Source organism: Nicotiana tabacum, chromosome 7 (assembly GCF_000715075.1).
Source record: "Nicotiana tabacum cultivar K326 chromosome 7, ASM71507v2, whole genome shotgun sequence".
NCBI lineage: Eukaryota > Viridiplantae > Streptophyta > Magnoliopsida > Solanales > Solanaceae > Nicotiana > Nicotiana tabacum.
Genome location: NC_134086.1, coordinates 86,451,121 through 86,471,836, shown reverse-complemented (window position 1 = coordinate 86,471,836; position 20,716 = coordinate 86,451,121). Strand labels below are relative to the sequence as shown.

The 20,716-nt window shown below is 38.5% G+C and overlaps 1 long non-coding RNA gene across 1 annotated transcript; it reads right to left on the bottom strand.

Moving 5' to 3' along the window:
- Nucleotides 1–17,487: 17,487 nt before the first annotated feature.
- On the bottom strand, nt 17,488–20,381 carry LOC142182722 (uncharacterized). The gene is made up of 2 exons (XR_012711716.1): nt 20,133–20,381; nt 17,488–17,706 (listed from the first exon to the last, which is right to left on the bottom strand). It is a non-coding gene; the product is annotated as an uncharacterized LOC142182722 (long non-coding RNA).
- Nucleotides 20,382–20,716: the final 335 nt, after the last annotated feature.

The following is a 20,716-nucleotide window of genomic DNA, read 5'->3' as shown; positions in this document are numbered from 1 at the left end:
TGTCCATGACTAGCATGCTAAAGTCCCTAAGATCCTAAGTGTTTTCTGTAGTTTGTTTGACTATATGTTTCCTCTATACCCTATCCATGTACCCCCCAATGTGACTCTTATGTTCCCCAATCCCTTTATCCCCATATGGGATCTGTTTGTTAAGTGTTTTCTGAATCTGGATGTCTTTTATGACCAATTGATTGTCTGCTATTTTGGTACTCTTCCCAAACTGTCTTTCACCACCAAACTATTTCCTGTTTCTGAAAAACCTTTTACTTCTAAAGTCATCTCTGTACTATTTTCAAACCTTTTCAAAACTATGTCAAACACTCTCACTTCACTCTTAGAATACTAGGTTTTGCCCCTCTGATATGTGTATTGCCTTGAGATCCTTGAGATCTCTCTGAACTCTGGCATGTCAGAGCTGGCCTTTCCATACTGTACCTAAATCAGTTATTGTTTGAGAAAAGATCTAGGTGTGAGCACTTCCCGAGATTCTTGAGGTCCTTAGGGAACTCTGACACACCTAGACATGAAATTGGCTATAGAACTTTGAGCATTTGAGGTTATTAGAGGCTGGGAAGTCATTTGGGCTTACTGCAGGATCCCTATAGATTAACTCCTGTTTATTTATGTATTTTTATTTAATTCATTGGTCTGTAATAATTATTGTAAACAAACATTGGGGTGATTAGTGAAAGAGGGTGGGTAGTTATATATATATTGGGTAAATTGGGTAGATACCATGCCTATAGGGTCGTGTTGATTCAAATGTGTTTGCTATGTTTGCTTTACTTCCACAATATTAGAAACCATGTCTATAGGATCTAAATGGCTTTAATAATAGAGATCATGTCTATAGGGTTAAAATCAGCTTTATAATTAGATATCATGCTTATAGAGTGTAGAGTAATTGAAGTTCAGTTTTCATTGCAACATGTATTCAAATTCGTCTCCTTAGAAATCATGCCTATAAGTTCAAAAGTCAGCTTTAATAATTAGATATCATGCCTATAGAACTTAAAACCAGTTTAGTTAAATAAATCAGTTCAAATTCGCGTTTATATATTCCGAATGGGCTTAATTAATTAATCTGTCCGTTTCTTTAATATGTTTTCAAACACTGCCTTAAAATTAATACTACTAGAAAGCATGCCTATAGGATCTCAAGTTGTCATTTAAAAATTATTTTACTATTTTACTGCATTCCTAATCAATATAGACATCATGCTTTTAGGACGTCACTATTATACATTTAGGCAAGCTTATAGGGCGATTAAAGTCCTGCAACTATAAAATTGCGCCTTGTTATTTAACACTGCTCACATTCACAGGTCTAAAATCAATAGGCAAGATAAATAGGTCTTTGACGCTTGGTTCTAATTCAATGCTATCTTATCCCCTGCTTACCTAGATATCATGTTCTAGGATTTTTTCTTAAATACTTGACTGTTGTTTGAAGACGTGCACTTACTTGTTATATTTGTGGAGGTGTCTGTTAGCCTGTAATTTGTTCTATTTAAATGCAGTCCTAATTGTTTTTTGATTGACGCCTAGATTTTTATCTTTAAAACCTTAGGAAGTTCTAAAACTACCTAAATTAGAGGTCCTAAATACCTTCAAGGCCACGAGGAAGGGACGGGTAATGCATGCATAGGACATTTTTTCAAGGTTACTAGAACACTTTAGACTATGACTAAGGGGAGGGAATTGGGTAGTAAGGCTATGATGACTTTGAGCTAATGTCACGTGTAGCCCCTCATTGAGGAGTGATTACCGGGCATTGTGTGGGTATGATCCTGTAGGCTAACCAACCTAGGACCCCTCTTTCCCAACTCCCGTTGTTTAAATAAATTTACTTTACTTTATATATGTGCCACTTGTTCAAGTCTTTTCCCTTTTTTCTTTACTTAAATCATACATGTGCTCAAAAATGCCAAAACATGCTTTTATTTGCAAGTACGCGCTTAAATTGTTTATTTGTTAAAAGGACTAATTCACATAAGTATAAATTCGGCCGGAACCCTCCTTCGTGGATCGAGAGGGGTGCCTAACACCTTCTCCTCAAGGTTATTTCGAGCCCTTACCCTATATCTCTGGTAATGCAAACTAGTCTAAGAGTTAATCACTCTAGGTGCCCTAACGCACCATAATCCGTGAGGTGGCGACTCTTCAAATACCCAAATCCCAAAAGGAAATGAGTTATTACCCCCATGAATGTCGAAACCCGAATCTCTCTCCGCTGAGGGAAAAAAGGGGGCGCGACAGCATGGCGACTCTGCTGGGGATATTTTTAGGCTCTTACCATAACGAACTTATCTTTTGTGAATTAGCCCAAGCATGCTCTATCCCACATACCTTTTCCCATTATTTGAATTTAACTGTCTATTTTCAAGCGTTTATGATTTCTTTACTCCTAAAACTGAATTGTCTCCTTGTTTTCTTTTTCCGTAACTACATTTCAGTTATGTAAATACTGTATTTATTTTTCCCTACATGCAAATACTTGAATACATGCTATTTATTGTTGCATATATCATGTTCCACATCATATTCCACTCGTGCGTATTAAATCCCATAGAAATGCTTGCTGAGTGGTTGCGCTCTTCCTATTTATTAGCCTTAAATTTGAAAAGGCTTATTTGCGGTAAAACTAATCGATCAACGGTACAGTCGACAGTTCCGTGCCTTTCCCCCTCAAGTTGTCCACTTGAGGGTACCGGTCTAGACCCATATAGTAACCTTACTCTGATTGAAATTGTGCATACATCAAGGTCAAACCTAGTCGGATTAATATATTGTCCACATAATGATCCTTTAAGACAAGCCTTATCCAAAAGTCCACCGGGGTTTCGATAATCCCAACGGATACAACCACGTGCTGTGCATTAATTTAGAGAACTAACTGCCAATATGCTAATCATGAATGTATAAATAGTCGAGTCTGGTAGGGGAGACGTGCCTAACCTTTTTTGTTTTGCAGAAAATAAGGCACGAGGTCCCCAGATTCGGTATGGTTAGCAACATTCCACCATTGTTGCTAGATTGGTGGGAGGACCTTTACTCAAGTGACAAGAAACATGTAAGAAAGTACCTAGGTAACTTGCCTTCCCTGCTAGACATTCAGTCAAACAACAGGTTGATCGAGGCTGCCACTTTATTCTGGATTAGTGAAAGGGCTGTGTTTTGTTTTGGCGACATAGAGATGACTCCACTCCTAGAGGAAATTGGGGGACTTGCGGGATTGACTTGGGATAGCCCTGGGTTGTTGGTACCGGAGAACTGTACTGGTAAGGGGTTCCTAAAGATGATGAGGTTGAAGAAAAACACTTGCTTGGGATGCTTGGAGAAGTCCTACATACCTTTCGAGTACCTGTACGAGAGATATGACCATAGCAAGTCCTACCGTACCTTTCATGATGAGCTTTCTATCACTTCTCTGGGCCACATCCATCACAGAGTGTTTGTGTTCATTGTGTGTTTCTTGGGCCTGATAGTGCTCCCAATGAAAAGGGAAAAAATCCATACTAGGTTGGCCATGGTCGCCAAGACTTTGATGGAGGGGATCAATGGGCAAACATACACTATAGTCCCCATGATCATAGATGACATCTACAGGGCTCTGGAGCGCTGTCAAAGAGGGGTCAAGCATTTCGAGGGTTGTAACCTGTTGCTGTAGTTGTGGTTATTAGAACATCTTCAAAAGGGTCACTATCGCGAAGAATTTCCTCGAAGGGCTTGGAACGACCATATTTCCTTCCACCACCCCAAGCGGATGACTTACATTCCAGACAGGTTTGCTCAGCCGGAAAGTGCCAAAGAGTGGGTAGAGTTCTTTGACAATCTGATCGAGGAACAAGTGCAATGGATGTTTGAATGGTTCCCAACAGACGAATTCATCATCAGATCCAGGGATGCTCCATACTTGCTACTGATTGGGTTGAGAGGGATATACCCTTATGTCCCTATCTGAGTCATGAGGCAAGCAGGTAGGAAATAGGTTGTACCCAGGATCGCCAAAATGAGCCATTTTAGAGCAGACTTTCAGGATGATGATGTCCCTTACAAGTGCCAAGCTCAGCACATGTGGCACTGCAAGATCATTATGGAAAAGAACACCATTGATCCAGACAGAGATCACGCGGGGTGTGAACCTCTCTACCCAGCATGGTTAGAGGATAATCTGAAGGGGATGGTGATGCTAGGAACTGGTCAAGGGAATAGGATCATAGACGAAGAAGTTGAGGCTCAAGTTAAAAACAACAGGCTGCGCAAGAGGGTCCACGACTCTGAGAATGAGTACCGGAAAATACACGAGAAAAATATGAGATTCATCGACGAGTGGAAAGAGATGGCTACCACTTCCAACAGAAAGTTGGAATATCTGGAGCGAGGATTAGTGGAGCTGGAGGGTAAAGTCATAAAAAGGATTGAGGATTGCCAGACTGCTGAAGGAAGTGAAGGAGGACATCTGGCCAGAGCCTACCTGCTGCTGGGTTTGCGCAAGCTGGGGAACCTGTACGATGGATTCAAGAAGATCGAATCTGGGGAAGGTCCTTCTGGGACTAAGTAGACTAGATTTATTTGCTTTCCTAAATGTAATAAGGCCAAGTGCCAATAGTGACTTGCTTTTCTATTGTCTTAGTGTCGTTTTGAGATTCGTCTATTTTCATAACATGAAATGAAGCATTTACTGGCATCTAAAAGGTTCTCAAAACTTACTTGTCGCTAGGCCTACCTCGGGCACAATAAGGCTCCCAAATTAGGACAAGAATTTACATTCCCGCAATATGTGTTTAAATACTGCAAACATTTCAGAATCCTTACTGACTTGTTTACCTTTTTGGTTTTCTTTCTTTATTTCTTATTACCATCCCCTAAGGTTGGTAAGCTCATACTGGCCTCATCAGCATATCATACCAGATCTAGAGGCCCTCCACCTCATCCTCCTCCAAGCAATACAAAAGGCAGAGGAAAAGCAAAAATGGATGACTTAAGTGGTATCCGAAAGGAGAATATTGAGAACGCAGAAACTTCATATGGACAGAGTACTCCGATACCAAATGATATAGTATTGAGATTGGAACAAAAGATATTGGAATTACAAGGAGAACTTGAGCAGGTTTGCAACTTGGCAAACTTGTCACTCACCCTAAATGTCCCCGACATCAACCAAAACACAAAGAACCCAACACCTCCCCAAAACACACAAAACCAACACCCACAAAATCCTCATGCACCGAATCAATATGCAACCCCACCCCAAAATCTCAATCCCCTACCAATACCAACTCCGCCACAACATCACCATCAACCAATTTAGTACCCACCAACCACCACCTACCACACTCCCTAAAACACACCACAACCCATTCCCGATCCTCAAAACTCAACCAATGACCATCATTACACCCAAGTCCCTGGCACCCATCAAAGTAATCCCGTATATGTAGAAACCGTACCTCACTCTATCCAACCAATCTCCTATACACCGGAATCTTCCGAGAAGGACCTACTTATTAAAAACATGGCTGAAGAACTCAAGAAGTTGATGAGTCGGATTTAGGGTGTCGAAGGCAACAAAGGAATAGAAGGCTTGATCTATGAAGACTTATGCATACAGCCAGATGTAGAACTGCCAGGGAGTAGAAACCTCCCAAGTTCGAAATGTTTGACGGTACAGGTGATTCCAGGGTTCATTTGAGGACCTATTGTGACAAGCTTGTCGGGGTCAGGAAAGACGAAAAGATTCGAATGAAACTCTTTATGAGGAGTATTATTGGAGATGCTTTGATCTGGTACATCAGCCAAAAGTCCAAGAAATGGTCCAATTGGGTGAGTATGGTGTCAGATTTCATGGACCTGTTTAGGTTCAATACAGAGAATGCACCAGATGTTTTCTACATCCAGAATCTTAAGATGAAACCTACCGAAACTTTTCGCAAATATGCTACTCATTGGAGGTCGAAAATGGCCAAGGTCAGGCCATCTTTGGACAAGAAACAGATGAACAAGTTCTTTGTCAGAGCACAGGATCCGCAGTATTATGAAAGATTAATGGTTATTGAAAATCATAAGTTCTCTGATATCATCAAGCTTGGGGAAAGATTTGAGGAGGCATCAAAAGCGGGATAGTAACGAATTTTGAGGCACTACAGGTCACAAATAAGGCATTGCAATCAGGCGGCATATCAAAGAAGAGAGACGTTGGGGCGGTAATGGTGGCCCAGGGCCCAAAATCTCCACTTACCTATTAAACACCTCCACCCATATACCAAACACATCCACCCACATATCAAACACCTCCACCCACATACCAAGCATTACTGCCTACATATGAGTTTTCATCTCCCAGATATTCCCAACCAGCAACTGTCCATCACACCTATAACTCCCAACCATCCTATTTCCAATCACCTCCAACTCGCCAAAACTTTCCAAGAACAAGACCCAATTTCGACTGCAAGCCACCCAGACAATACACCGCCATTGCTTAACCCATCGACCAACTGTATGAAAGGTTGAAAGCCGCTAGTTATGTCACCTCATTCCTGCTGTGGCATTAGAGAATCCATCCCAATGGATCAATCCAAACAAAACTTGTAAGTACCATTCCGGTATGAAGGGGCACACCACTAATGAGTGCCGAACATTGAATGATAAGATCCATACGCTAATCGACAAAAAGGTCATACAAGCGAAGGAAACCGCACCCAATCGAGGTTAAGGTAGCTACATCAGTTCCATTTGAGGTAGAGGTTGTCACACCTCCTTTTTACTACCCCCGAAGGCGTATAAGGGAGTTTTTTTTAATTTAAGTGACAATCAGAACGTGATTATTTTATTTAAAATTCAGAGTCGCCACTTGGGATAATTTATGGTGTCCCAAGTCACCAGTTTAAAATCTCGAATCGAGGAAAGATTGACTCTGGTTTATAGTCCGCGAACACAGAAATCCGAATAAGGAATTCTGTTGACCGGGGAGAAGGTGTTAGGCATTCCCAGGTTCCGTGGTTCTAGCATGGTCGCTCAACTATTATTATTGGCCTATTTGTCTGATTTTAAAACACTTTTAAACCTATGTGTATTTTTAACTTTATTACCCCTTTTAATTAATTTAAACCGCTTTTAGGAAGATTCAATGTCATTTAAAAACACATCGTAAACCACGCTACATGAAATGCACCCGTGGTTTGCAACACGCTTTATTTAACATTGTTGAGAATTGGGTCACATGAAATGTACACCCGAATTTAGTAATTAAAAATTACAACTACGTCACGGGAACCGTACCCGTAGCTATGATGAATTATAAAGCGCGCCTAAAGTAACTACGAGTGTTTAAAGTGTTTTCTACACTAAGTCAATATTAATGTGAGGGCCATAGGTTATGAGTTTTACTTGTGTATGGCGCACCTCAACATAGCTTATGTGTTCCTCTTGTATAAAGGGACGTTAGATTCAACCCACGACAAACCCATTGAATCTAATGGAGGAAACAGTGGAATGTACATTCCCTGAACAACCAAAACTAATAAAATCAATTTGATGCTTGCATAGATCTAGCAGAAAAATTAATAGATTTATCATCAAAATCGCTAATGTATACTAGATCCAACACAGAAACCCCCAATTATCCAAACCAAAATATCAAATAGCACGTGTACAAACAATAGCAATTCATCCAAAAAACCATCTCAATTAATAACCTATTCCTATATTTAAAAATTATCCGATTTACAAGTAACCGCTATACATGTGTACACTAAATAGCACAAAAATTAGCATCGAGATTAACATTGAAAATATTCTGTCTATGCTACCTCTAACCTGGGATTTTCACTACAGAATCATGTAATTACAACAAATTGCATACACAAAACACATACACACACACATTTGGAGAGAACAGAAGACTAGAGGAATTAAAAACTTAATCCTGGAGCAACGATTAAAGCAAGACTAAAAATAAAACATAAAACACTCACATGAGAAATTCCAAAAAGGAAGAGTTTAGAATCGGACCTTAATAATACTAACAAGAACTCAGTTACAACACACTATGGCGAACTAAATCTGACCAGGAAATGCAACAATAGCAGGAGCTTGGACCGCGAACCCTGTCGGCAACCTCGAACCGGCACCGAAAGGCTCGAAACCCAAATTGAAATTCTAGCTAAACTGCATCGTCACTTGAATGACCATGAAAGCTGAGCTATCATTTTCTTTTCTTTTCTATCTAACGATGTGGTATTATATATTTAAGTAGAGGCTTGCAATATTTGTAAAAAATGAGAAGACATTAGTTGGCAAAATTTGGAGAATCTTTATGGCATTGTGCAAAGAGTCAACTATTTTTTGTGATAGTCTGTTTAAAAGGAAAAGGAAAAGGATGATAGGGGTCTCTGTAGGTTGAAGAAGAAGACGTCCCGGGGGGGGGGGGGGATCTCGTATCTATTGTGGCGCCTTTTTCTTTTTGTTGTATTTTCGGCTCTTTGTGTGTATTTGCCCCGATGGTCCTTAGGCGTTTTAGGTTGGCTTTTATAAAGGGTAGGGATCTAGGTTTTTGTAGGGTTTTTTAGGCTAAGGGGTATGAGCCTAGGAATTATGGGATAGGTCCGAAAATTAGGCCTAAAAATGGGTTGTTTAAGCCCGAATTTTATTCTTTGGTGAACAAGACTAAAATCCTACCTTATTTATTAATTAATTTTACTTAAATAAAATAACTATTAAAATAAGACTATCCGTTGAAACAAACCTATTTATTTTGGTATTTTCAAATATCATATTAAAATAAAAATAAGGTACTATTTTTGTATATTTTTTTAGCTTTATGAAAGGTACATAAAAATAAAAATATTTTTTTTGTAATTTTTATTTTTTGTTAGTAAAAGAGCGATACTAAACCTAAACTATATATTTACGCTAAAAATATGTAACATGTTGGGGAGAGTAAACAATTACATGTCTACAGCTGTCCCTCTTTGACTGGAAACGTGAAGAGTTTTCAGATAAAGAACGACGAGACATGTTTTTTGACCCGACCCTTATTTAGAGAGACTAAAAACTAAGAGAAAGGAGAATATGACCGAGCCCTGGTATCTGAGCTGCCTACATATCTTTGACTATAAAGGAATCAGGCCACGTGTAGTTCAGAATTAGGAAGAGTGATGGAGTACCGAGGTGGAGAGCCGATTGAGGTGCCGTCGAGGTTCCGGTCCATTGTCCTGTTATTACATCAAAATAAAAAAAGTGAAAAAGACTAACTAAGCTTGTCAACTATGAGTTACAAGATTCTTATCTATAAGTCTTCTGAAGCTCAATCTTGAGTCTTGAATGGTTCTTCATGCAGACTTTGGATTTGAACCTTGACGCTTGCTAGTTGCAGGTGCTAGTTCATTCTTCTTCAGCTTTTCGGATCAAAACTGGACATACCTTGCTTGTGACTTTAGTCATGTCTTGAGCAGCTCATATCTTTCATCAACTGCTACATTTAGATTCACTTATTGCATTTCTTTTTTTTATTTTTTATATTCTGGACCGTGACTAACTTTTGTTGATCACCTCGGACTGTTGACTCGCATTCTTGCCGTGAGCTTCTTTTGTTGCTGACTTGAATTGCATTCTGAAGTGAATTCCCTTATTCTCCAGGTAGGCGCCTGATTTCCAATACTCGAACTATCTTCCTTCTAAACTTGGACTGCCTTCTCCTTATTTTCCAGGTGGGCGCTTGATTGCCATTACTTGCACTCTTTTTCCTCGAAACTTGAACTGTTTTTCCTTTGTTTTCCAGGTGGGTGCCTGATTGCTGAACTTGAACTGTCTTCCTTCGAACATTACTGCTTTCTTTTTGTTCTCCAGGTGGGCGCCTGATTACCAACATTTGAATTGTCATCTTTTCCTCCAAAACTTGAATTGTTTTCCCTTTGTTTTCCAGGTGGACGCCTGATTGCTCAACCTGACCGTCTTCCTTTGAACATTGTTGTTTTCCCTTTGTTCTCCAGGTGGGCTCCTGATTGCTGTCTTCCTTTGAACATTGCTGGTTTCCCTTTGTTCTCCAGGTGGGCTCCTGATTTCCAACACTTGAACCGTTTTCTTGAAACTTGACTTGTTTTCCCTTTGTTCTCCTGGTGGGCTCCTGATTGTTGTCTTCCTTTGAATATTGCTGCTTTCCCTTTGTTCTCCAGGTGGGCTCCTGATTTCCAACACTTGAATTGTTTTCCCTTTGTTCTCCAGGTGGGCTCCTGATTACTAACACTTGAACTACTTTCCCTTTGTTCTCCAGGTGGGCTCCTGATTTCCAATATTTGAATTGCTTTCCCTTTGTTCTCTAGGTGGGTTCCTGATTACCAACACTTGAATCGCTCTCCCTTTTTTTTCCAGGTGGGCTCCTGATTACCAACACTTGAATTGCTTTCCCTTTGTTCTCCAAGTGGGCTCCTAATTTCCAACACTTGAATTGCTTTCCCTTTGTTCTCCAGGTGGGCTCCTGATTTCCAACACTTGAACTGCTTTCCCTTTGTTCTCCAGGTGGGCTCCTGATTACCAACACTTGAACTGCTTTCCCTTTGTTCTCCAGGTGGCTCCTGATTTCCAACACTTGAATTGCTTTCCCTTTGTTCTTCAGGTGGGCTCCTGATTTCCAACACTTGAACTGCTTTCCCTTTGTTCTCTAGGTGGGCTCCTGATTTCCAACATTTGACTTGTATTCCTTTCCTCTGAAACTTGTATCGTTTTCCTTTTATTTTTCAAGTGGGCTCCTGATTGTTGAACTTGAACCTTTATTCCTCTGAAACTACTGTTCTCCCTTTGTTATCTAGGTGGGTTCCTGATTGCCCAACCTGAATTGTCCTCTTCTCGAAACTACTTTTCATTTGAACCTGATTACAACAAAACAAACAAAAAAAGAAATTTTTTCTGCCCCAGTTTGATATTGGGAACGCCTGTGAGTGTTAACCGAATCATGTTACCCAAAATCTCTAAAAATTTAAAAGCTAACTCCCATTATCCATGAGGGTCCTGAAAATTAAATCTTATCATAAGAGTGAAAACTAAATTAAAACTTACGTTAAATCTCATTATCTATGAGGGTCCTAAAAACTTAAAATTAAATCCCATTATCCAGGAAGGTCCTGACAACTTAAAACTACATCCCATTATCTAGGAGGCTCCTGAAAATTCTCGGTTAAATATGATAGTTTTAAAGCTAAATTATATTTTCTAAAGGTATAACTTCCGCTAAATCTTGTTATCTATGACGGTCTTAAAACTATATCTCATTATCTAGGAGGGTCTTGAAATTTAAAATCTAATCTCATCTTAAGGGTGAAAATTTCAGAGCTAAATTCAACTTCTTAACGGTGAAACTTATGCTAAATCTCAGCATCTAAAGGAGGTCTTAAATTAAGTCCCATTATTCAGAAGGGTCCTAAAAATTTCAAATTGAATCTCATCCTAAGCATGAAAACTTCAAAGCCAACTTATATTTCCTCAAGGTAGAGCCTATGCTAGATCCGGTTACTCATGAATGTTTTGAATTTTAACTAGGTCCCATTGTCAGGAGGGTCCTGAGAACCCCTTTTTTTTATTCTTTAAAGAAATTAAATCTCATTATCCAGGAGGGCCCTGAAAATTTTAAATTAAGTCTCATCTTAAAAGTGAAAACTTTAAAGCTAAACTATGTTTCCTAAAGGTAGAACTTACACTAAATCTTGTTAACTATGAAGGTCTTAAAATTTAAATAGGTCCCATTATCCAGAAAGGTCATGAGAACTTTAAATTAAATCTCATTATCCAGGAGGGTCCTGAAAATTTTAAATTAAATCCCATTATCCAAGAGGGTCCTGAAAAGCCGAGAATGAACTTACCTGAGCCATGCTTTCTTCCTGGAGGATCTCTGCAGAACGGACAAAATTTCTTGCCCCTGAACCATGCTTTTCCTCATGGAGGGTTCCTGTAGATCGAACAAATTTTCCTTTTCCCCTTCTCAAACAACCTTTGTGCTGACAAAATTTGGGCATGACACTTGAAAAAAAATTCAAACTTCCAAGCTTTGATTTGGACACAATTTTCGTCCCTGTTTCAAACTATGAAAACTTGTGAGTTTATAAATATGGTGGTTGGTTTGTGACCTTGACTTTGAGGGCGATTGCTCCTTCACTTCCCATGATAACTTTGGTTTCAACTCAAAAGACCTTGCTTGTTCATTGACTAACCACTTTCTCTGTCACCCTTATCCCAGGAGATACCTCTGATTTGTTCAAACCCAAACCCTCTATCTGTTGCATTGTGCTCATGCATTAACATAGACTGAACCTTTGTGTTTCACATGAATCTCAAAGCACGTCAATTGCCACCCACTCAGTGCACATGCTGTTCTTTCCTGACTTAAACCACTAGCCTTGGCCTTGAGGTCTATTGCTCCTTCACTTGCCATGGAAACTTTGATTTCCGCTTGGAAGACCTTGCTTGTCATTGGTTAACCACTTTCTCTGTCAACCTTATCACAGAGAATACCATTGATCCGTTCACCCAACATCCTCTATCTGTTGCATTGTTCATGAATTGACATATACCAAACCTTTGTATTTCACATGAATCCCAAAGCACGTTGATTGTTACCAATTCCGTGTGCATGCTGTTCTTTCCTGACTTATGCCATTTTGATGTGCTAGACTGATCCCGTTTTGTGCAATTGGAGAGCTGGTGGCAAATTTTGAAGTCATTTCTCACTTGTTCCGACCAAACAGACTCGGGAAGAGGAAGTAAACAAGACAAAAGGAACAGAGTAAAGGACAATGGAAAGATATGATTCTTAACAAGAGAACTACAAAGTAGAAACTTATCAGATGTGGATACCAATTCTAATGACCATGACATGCACTTGTGGCCTAATCTGTCAATCAAGTCTGATGTTCAACTCTTGTTATGCCCCTAAACCGTGAAACTGGGCTTCAATGTTTCGATTATCCAATCTGATTCACGATCCTTATTCGACTTGTAGTGCCCGAAGGGTTTTCACCATCAAGCCTCTCTCATTTTGTTCTTTCTCTCAACTCACCATCACCTTATGGTGCCTGTGAAGGTTTTCACCAATAAGACTCTCTCATTTTGTTCTTTTCTTCATATTTCCTCGGATTTTGCAGATGACAAGGCATTAACCATGGTAAAAACATCATATACTCTTGGCATGTCTAAACTCAGCACTTTCAAAAATTATCTGGGAGGTCTTTTTGGACTATAATGTATGTTTTGGGCAGGGTTAGAAAGAAAGGATATCATAAAAGCTCAAAATAACTAAGACAATGGGATTAATTTATTTACAACTTTTGGAATCCATTCTAAAAATTTTGCCCCAATTCTGAAACAAGGGAATTTGACTCTTTTTTAGATGGAACTTCTAAGAAAGACTGCCCCACTCTCGACTTCGTGGGATTATGAAATATTTATTACGTATGACTGAATCGTAAGGCTTCCTACGTATCTTGTGATAACAAGAATCAGGTCAAACGTAGTTCACAAGACTACTTTTGTTACTATTTTCCTTTTTTTCTTTTTTTTCTTTTTTTTTCTTTCTTTCTCTTTTTTTTCTTTATCTCTATTTTTCATTCTCTTTTTTTTTTTTGAATTTTCCTTTTGGAATGAACTTTCTAAAATAAACTTGGGGGGGGGACATGATTTTTTTTTGTATGACTCTAACTTGGTTCCAAAAGAGGGGAGGTCAAAGAAATCGGTACAGGCTCAAAAGGGTATCGAATGGTATAAATGTTTGGGTAGCTGAAAGATGGCCTCCCAATCCCTGAAAATGCCAAGTACAACACATGCAACTTGAAATGAAAAAAGAAGAGCACACATAACATTTCTTTTATAGCTTCGACATTGATATCACTGATATGCTCTCCACTTTTTTTTAGTGCCTTGTCAAGTACAGAACTCTCGTTGGGTGATTCCCTCTTCACAATGGATATCCTCTATCAATTCGGAGAAAAATTTCTTGACTTTATCTTGTAACTTGAGATGCACTTGAACTCAAAGTTGCTTGCTTCAAATTGTCCGGGATGCACTCTCCTTTAACGAATTCTTGTCACCCCATTAACGTACCAAATTATCTGCCCCAGTTTCACATGGTTCGGGCTTCAAATGATCTTAAAATATCCAAATATATACTTATTTCCCTCAAGTATCCCTATCATCTTCAAAATTATTTTATTGTTTCATGATTAAACTAACTTTTAAAATCAGGCTGGGAATTACGCGTGCATGTCATGTCACTAGAGTCAGCAAGAAAAGAACTATAAAAGAAAAAGAGAACTAAACAAAAAACTAGAAATAACAGAGGATAGAAAATTGCGTTAGACAGACAGTGAAGGGGTTCAAACAACAAAACAAGCAAAATAAACGGGGGTACAACCCTGGAACAAACCTAGATAACACTAAATGAGTTATTACAACTAAATGAACTAAGTAAAATAAAAGGACAGAAGGGTTTGAGTCACAAGACAATATCCGGATTACAACCCTAAAATAACCCGGACAACAGAAATGACAACAAAATAAACCGTCAGAACTCCTCCCTGGCTAGCCAAGAAAGGAGCATCTTTCCAATTACCAAGCTCGACATCTTAGCCACTGAGTTCCACATCAATATTACCAAGACCATTGCCAATTTCCATATCATTAACTTCAGTCAGCAAGTTCCCAAGAGGATTCACATGCTCCCTGTCACTGTCCTTGATCACAATTACCCCTTCTTGAATCATTCTTTCTATTTCCCTTTTCAAATCACGACAATCTTCAATGCTATGCCCTTGGACGTTAGAGTAGTACATGCATCATACAATAGGATTAAAACCTTTTGCATATGGGTTTGGAGTATAGCCAAGGAGCGGCTCAATCAGGCCAGAATGCTTTAAATTTTCAAACAAGCTTGTGTAGGACCCCCCGATGGGCGTGAAATTATCTTTTTGCCTTTGTTTCCCTCCATGCCTCACTTTTCTAGGATTGTGGGATGCTGGTGCTCGCCTTAGGGAGTGACCTAGTGGTTGGACAGATGGCCGGATGTTGTTCGGAAGATAATTCTGGGGTAGATATGTGGAGTATGGGGATGTTCAATGGGTTGGAATTAAGACTGAAAGCATTTAGCAGGAATGCCCACTGGATCCTGTCGTTGGCGGGGCTCAGCAACATCTTTTCTGTCAATGGGAGGACTGTCCTGAGCAACTTGTTCGTTCCATATGAACCAAAATTCCCTAAAACTTTCCTTGGGTTTCTTTTCCATCTGAGATAGGGAGGAGCGGTCTGGGACAATGTCTATATTGTTCTGATAGTGTCGCACAAAATCTTGAGCCATGTCATCCCATGTATTCCACTTACCGACATCTTGACGAGTATGCCATTCCAAAGCTGCCCTAGTCAGGCTCTCACTGAAATACGCCATCAACAACTCATCTTTCCCGCCAACACTTCTCATTTCACTACAATAACCCCTCAGATGGACTACTGAATCTCCACGCCCCTCATACAAATTAAACTTTGGCATCTTAAACCCTTTCAGCTTTCTGGATAGCTCATCTTGCTTTACTGTCTTAACAGGCTTTTCAATTTCACCGGGAGGCGCAAAATAAGGAGCGTGAGAGTATGGATCCGAGACTTTGAAAGTTGGTTCTAGAGCATAGTGTTTGGCATCGGGGACTTTGAACACAGTCTCATTAGAGGATCGAGGAAAGGTAGCAGGTTGATGAGCTACCAAAACATGAGTGGTCAAAGGAGCGGGATATGAGGTGGTTCTGGGGAGTAGAGTGTGAAAAGGTTGTGGGGAGATATCCTGGACTTGTGACAGTGGCGGAATAGTGATAAGGCTTTCAATGTAGTTAGTGGGAACTGATGGTGGAGGACGCCCACTAATCCAGGCTTGGTACATTTCAGCCATCTATCCTTTCAACCTTAGGACCTCTTCTTTCAACTCAGATTGTGATTCATCAATCTTCTTAGACGGATCAGTAACACCCGTGTTCAACTCTTTGCTAGCCATGACTACCTTGCTCTTTGACCTTGTGTTGTATGGATGAGTTACCTTAAGAACCACAAACCAACCACCTTTCTTCTCAACAAAGATAACAAAATGAACAAAATGGGGACATCCTCTTAGCATTAGGGCATTTAATAACTAAAAATATCACATTGCGTGCGATGGACCTAGCAACAATTAACGGTTCTAAAATGACTTCGATGACTTCGAGGGTCACAAGGTCACTTGGCATCGTCCCAATTTTGTTCATTTCAATCTTCTCTTTTCTTTTCCGTTCTTGCACTTCTTGGTTTACTCATTTTATTTCCTTTTTTTCCTAATTATCACTCTATATTTCCTCTCATTTCTCACGTCCCACAACTTCATCCTTTTTTCTCTTTTTCTTCTCTCTTTTTTCTTCTTTTTCTGTTTCTTTTAATTAAAAAATGATTCGATCGAACCCTATGTAGGTTGTCTACATATCATGACGCCGTATGAATCAGATCTTTGCGTAGTTCGGGAAGATCGGGAATAAAGTAAACAAACTAACGTTCTCTTTTTCTTTTTCTTTTTCTTTTTTTCTTTTTCTTTTTTTCTTTTTCTTTTTACCTTAATGACTACTTTGATAAGAAAAGAAAAATAAAAGAAACAAATCTTTTTTTTCTAGACTTAATGTTCTATAGCCTATTCTAAACTCAAGCTTAACATACTTATATTTTTCTTTTCTTCTTTTTGAAACAAACACTCTATGGAAAATTATTAAGGAAAAACCCTACAAGAGAAAAATATTTTTTGATTTATTTTTTAGGAAGGAAATCTATAAACAAACCCAAAAAAAATATTTTGAATTTTCGTTTGATATCCTGAAAAAAAGATTTCGAACCAAGAAATGAAAAAGATAAAAATATTTTTGGATTTCAATTTGACTACATATGAGAGAAACTCTGAAAATGAACCCAAGATAAAGTATGTTGTTTTTTTTCTTCTCTGTACAATATCCTAAAGTTCTAGTGAAAATAAAAGAATTTTTGTTTTCATTTTTTCGTTAATTTCCCAAAGAATAAACTTAAAAGAAAATCTTTTTGAATTTTTGGAATTAATATCTTAAGAAAAATTCTAAAGAGGTATTAAAAGAAAATTCTCTTTTTTACTTCAACCAAAAAAAGGGCGACCCCCTATTCAAACCAAAAGAAGTACCTCACCTCACTTACGAAGAAGTTGTTGGAGCTGGGCTCCGAACTATGAGAGTTTGCTTTTTATCTTTCTCAGAGCGGTCTGATCAAATAGGGGATCAGACTACTCCTGGTGTTTTAACTAGTCATTAATGGTCGGCTTAATTAGTACCCTTTCGATATGTGTTGCAAACACTAAAGGAAATATAAAAGCAATTTTTATTTAAGTTCTAGATATTAACTTCCTAAGGAAAACCACAAAAGATTTTTTTTTGAACTTCTAGAGTTAGTATTCTAAATAAAACTCTAACGGAAATATAAAAACAGAAAATATCTAGGTTTTTTTTGGATTTTTGATTTACAACACACTTTTACAAATACAAAATAGAAAGTAGAGTAACAAAAGATTTGACATTACTGTACAAAACTAGAAGGTAAAAAACGACATAAAAAGAAAAACAGACTCAAAACATAAAAAGAAAAATCTCCTTAAGCAACTCCTGATTGAGCGATCCTGACTAGATGGCCCTGGAGCGTCTGTCATGTTCAAACTCCGGTAAGTAAATCCGCACATGTATGAGAAAATTAAGACCAAATAAAGTTAAAGACCTAGAACGCTATGTGAGACAATAACCCTTCCTGTTGGACACATGCAAGACATGATTGTGACTATTTTTCTAAAATTAACCTATGTGGCTAAAAGTGGCTAAAAATGCAAGATTTGGCTAAGACCCCGCGAAGCCAAGAACCTAAGACTTATTAGGAAGACCGGAGCCTACGTGGATTGCCTACGTATCACGCCCCGAAAGACGAGAATTAGGTATGAGTAGTTCGGGCAATTTGGATACGGGTGAGAATTAAAAAAACAACTAATTTAGTGAATTTTTTTTTTTTGGAAAATGATGAAACATGTAAACTCTTTTTGGATTTTCTTTTCCTTTTTTTTCGGAAAATGATGAAAAAGTGCAACATTTTTTTTTTAATTTTCAATTTTTTTTTTCTTAACAAAATGTGACAGAAAACATAATCAAGCCCTACTTGCTTTATTTTCACACTTCACCCTCTTTTCTTTCTCATTTTTTTCTTTTTTCATTTGCCCTCAACTATTATTGGTCCGCCAAATGACCCTTTAACCCTTGAAGAAATGCAACATGTAGCACGTAGGATACATCAAGATGGTCTGTTATTTTGGGTACACCTGTCCTAGACGGACCCAACCCCTGTGTTGAGTCTCCAAAGTCAAATGTACGTGATGCAAACAAACGTTCCTACTAGGGATCCGACATGAGGCTGTGTTATTCTAGGTTTAAAAACCTGGGTTTATTTGTTCTAGACCTGAATTACCCAAGCGGACAGCTTGAGCCGGGGGGGCAGCGTACCGGGAATACAGAAGCTTCACCGACTTTACAACTTGTCCGAACCTCGTTCTACAATTGGAATATGACTCTAACAGAAAAGAAGTCACACGAAGTGCACACTTCCCAAATGATTTAGAAGACTCAGAGAGAGGAGGGTTTCGTAACAATTTATATACAGTTCAAACAATATCAAAACTATAAAAAGTGACATTTAGCACCTTAGGCTCAAACATGTAAAAATCAGATAATAAACAAAAGCCAAATATAACAATTATTCTAAGCTCGAATTCTGAACCCTAAACTAGAGATTCTGAGTTCTTGTCCCCAGCAGGGTCGCTAGAGCTATCACACCTCCTTTTTACTACCCTCGAAGGCGTATAAGGGAGTTTTTTTCAATTTAATTGACAATCGAAATGAGATTATTTTATTTGAAATTAAGAGTCGTCACTTGGGATAATTTATGGTGTCCCAAGTCATCAGTTTAAAATCCCGAATCGAGGAAAGATTGACTCTATTTTATAGTTCGCGAACACAAAAATCCGAGCAAGAAATTCTGTTAACCGGGGAAAAATTGTTAGGCATTCCCAGGTTCCGTGGTTCTAGCACGGTCACTCAACTATTATTATTGGCCTATTTGTCTGATTTTAAAACATTTTTAAACATATGTGCATTTTTAACTTTATTACCCCTTTTAATTGATTTAAACCTATTTTAGGAAGATTTAATGTCATTTAAAAACACATAGTAGACCACGCTACATGAAATGCACCCATGGTTCGCAACACGCTTTATTTAACATTGTTGAGAATTGGGTCACAGGAAATGTACACCCGAATTTAGTAATTAAAAATTACAACTACGTCACGGGAACCGTACCCGTAGCTATGATGAATTATAAAGCATGCCTAAAGCAACTACAAGTGTTTAAAGTGTTTTCGACACTAAGTCAATATTAATGTGAGGGCCATAGGTTATGGGTTTTACTTGTGTATGGCGCACCTCGACATAGCTTATGTGTTCCTCTTGTATAAAGGGAAGTTAGCTTCAACCCATGACAAACCCATTGAATCTAATGGAGGAAACAATAGAATGTACAATCCCTAAACGACCAAAACTAATAAAATCAATTTGATGCTTGCATAGATCTAGCAGAAAAATTAATAGATTTATCATCAAAATCGCTAATGTATACTAGATCCAACACAGAAACCCCTAATTATCCAAACCAAAACATCAAATAGCACATGCACAAACAATAGCAATTCATCCAAAAAACCATCTCAATTAATAACCTATTCCTATATTTAAAAATTATCCGATTTACAAGTAACCGCTATACATGTGTACACTAAATAACACAAAAATTAGCATCCAGATTAATAATGAAAATATTCTGTCTATGCTACCTCTAACCTGGGATTTTCACTACAGAATCATGTAATTACAACAAATTGTATACACAAAACACATACACACACATTTGGAGAGAACAGAAGACTAGAGGATTAAAAACTTAATCCTGGAGCAACGATTAAAGCAAGACTAAAAATAAAACATAAAACACTCACATGGGAAATGCCAAAAAGGAAGAGTTTAGAATCGGACCTTAATAATACTAACAAGAACTCAGTTACAACACACTCTGGCGAACTAAATCTGACCGGGAAATGCAACAATAGCAGGAGCTTGGACCGCGAACCCTGTCGGCAACCTCGAACCGGCACCGAAAAGCTCGAAACCCAAATTGAAATTCTAGCTAAACTGCATCGTCACTTGAACGACCATGAAAGCTGAGCTATCATTTTCTTTTCTTTTCTATCTGACGATGTGGTATTATATATTGAAGTGGAGGCTTGCAATATTTGTAAAAAATGAGAAGACATTAGCTGGCAAAATTTGGAGAATCTTTATGGCATTGTGCAAAGAGTCAACTATTTTTTGTGATAGTCTGTTTAAAAGGAAAAGGAAAAGAATGATAGGGGTCTCTGTAGGTTGAAGAAGAAGACGTCCGGGGGGATCTCGTATCTATTGCGGCGCCTTTTTCTTTTTGTTGTATTTTCAGCTCTTTGTGTGTATTTGCCCTAATGGTCCTTAGGCGTTTTAGGTTGGCTTTTATAGAGGGTAGGGATCTAGGTTTTTGTAGGGTTTTTTAGGTTAAGGGGTATGGGCCTAGGAATTATGGGTTAGGT